The sequence below is a fragment of the Silene latifolia genome, chromosome Y (assembly GCF_048544455.1).
Source record: "Silene latifolia isolate original U9 population chromosome Y, ASM4854445v1, whole genome shotgun sequence".
In the NCBI taxonomy this organism is placed as follows: domain Eukaryota; kingdom Viridiplantae; phylum Streptophyta; class Magnoliopsida; order Caryophyllales; family Caryophyllaceae; genus Silene; species Silene latifolia.
In genome coordinates this window covers 349,782,972-349,785,064 of record NC_133538.1, presented here as the reverse complement: position 1 = coordinate 349,785,064, position 2,093 = coordinate 349,782,972, and the positions used below count along the sequence as shown (strand labels likewise).

At 37.3% G+C, this 2,093-nt stretch overlaps 1 long non-coding RNA gene across 1 annotated transcript; it reads left to right on the top strand.

Moving 5' to 3' along the window:
- The first annotated feature begins 728 nt into the window (after positions 1 to 728).
- LOC141633690 (uncharacterized) lies at positions 729 to 1,864 on the top strand. The gene is made up of 3 exons (XR_012538474.1): positions 729 to 764; positions 1,104 to 1,185; positions 1,567 to 1,864. It is a non-coding gene; the product is annotated as an uncharacterized LOC141633690 (long non-coding RNA).
- Positions 1,865 to 2,093: the final 229 nt, after the last annotated feature.

The window sequence follows — 2,093 nt, the reverse complement described above, 5'->3', positions numbered from 1 at the left end:
AATTGGTCTCAAATTATGTCATTTGCAATAGTCATTTGCGTTATGACGCGTTACTGCATTTCATTCCTTTTTAGTACTTTTACCGGTTTTGTTATACTTCCAGGGTTTAGATTGGTCTTTTTAATGGGTTTAGATTGGTCTTTTCAATGGGTCTAATTTTGTTGTGTGTGTTTTTTGTTTAAAATTTTGTTGAGTGTTTGCCAACTTCTACCTTACACTCTACTGCAAAATGCAAAATTTTAAGATTGAGGAATGACTTACTGATGCATAGAATTAGCCGACAGGGTTGAGGGTTTGGGTGAATGAAATGCATTTGAGAATTGAGATCGTATCCTAATACTTTTGTCAGACCTATTAAATGACTAAACAAGGATTTCAGTTGGACTCACATCTGAGATCGTATCCTACTACTCCACAAGACTTGCTGATTTTCCTTTAGAGTTCTGTTAGTTTGTATGTGTTTTGTAGACCACACAAATTTTAGTTTCTGAAGTATAATTTATGACTTTGAACTTGTAACATGATCCAGAGCAAAAATAGGAAATTGTAAAGAGGTTGCAAGCGAGGAAGCAAATGTGCGGTATGACGGGAAATGGTGTCAATGATGCTCCTACTCTTAAGAAAGCTGATATTGGGATAGCAGTCGCTACTGTAAGAGACGCTGCTTGCAGTGCTTCTAAATTCGTCTTCACTGAGCCTGGTCGAGATGTTTTTATTAGTGCTGTTTTAACCAAGTAATCTTCCAGAGAATGAAAAATTACAGGGTAAGTTATCTGACGGCAGAATATGATGGTATAGCTGTATGTGTGTGCTATGCAAGGGCACAAGGAGACGGATTTTCAATGTAATGGATGTTTTATAGTTGTGATCAGTCCTAACTTTTTCATTGCTACTTATAAATGTTTTGGTTTTTCTTTTGCCCTTTCATATTTATGTTGTTTCTGTTACTATTCGTATTGTGGTAAATTAGCAAATTTTCAGCAGTGTCAATATTATTGTTACTATTAGTGGCGCAGTGACACCAGACTACAGTCCCTGTGGCTTGTGTATACTGGCTGTAAGCAGAGTATCTTATTTACTGTGTTTTTTTCTTTAAATGACAGCTTGGCTTCATGCTGCTGGCCCTCAGATGACAATTTGATTTCCCTCCCTTCATGGTGCTGATCATTGCCATTTTCAATGATGGTAGCTTATCTCTATCTTCGAAATGTTCCCAATAGGGCTAAGCTGAGACCTTCTCCTCTGTGGTCGTGGAACACCCAAAAACCTAAACTTAAATATTTGTGTGTGTTTTAGTTTGTTCCCGATTATGTATTCCAAAAAAATGTTACTGAAACTTTTTCTTAACAAAATATCGCAAAACTTTAAAGGGATCACTATGATTTTTTCATGTATCAGTCAATATGGCACAACCTAAATACTTGTGTGTATCTTAGTTTAACACTATGATCACTGAACCACTCTTTTCCCAGTTAATTGTATTGTATAACCTTGGCCCAAGCGTTTCCTGCTTATGCCACTTTTCTTGGGTTTCTATTCCTTAAAAATCTCTCATCATTTTGTTAGCACCTCAAATATGACAATGAGATCGCACCACTGAGATGATGACATAATGTATGAGAGATTTTGATGATAGGTATGGCTCGTGACTCCTAGCTCAATTCCAGGTGCTATTTGTGCACACTTTTTGGCTGGTGCTTGAATGTTTTAATTAAAATGCTTGGGCTGAAGCTTGGATGTGAGTTTATCGGCGCTCTCCAAACCGTACAATCATTCGTAAGAAATAAGGTGTCCTTCAATGTCACTATGTGTTGCTTCTATATTTGAGGCTTTGAACCCCATTTCAGCTATATTTTGTGCCTTATTAAACGGTGTTGATTGATTCACATTAATGCTTCTTCTAGATTTGAATTCACTTACTTCTAATAAACTTTTGCGTCGCTTTAACTATGCAGGACCCAACTGTTGTTCACACTGTCAGACGTTGTAGTGCTGTAGGAGACAGATTTTCCGATTTCTAAGCGGGATGCTCCAACGCATATGTACTGCTTTAGAACTGACTTAGCTACTCTATTCAACATGTGCCCAACCAG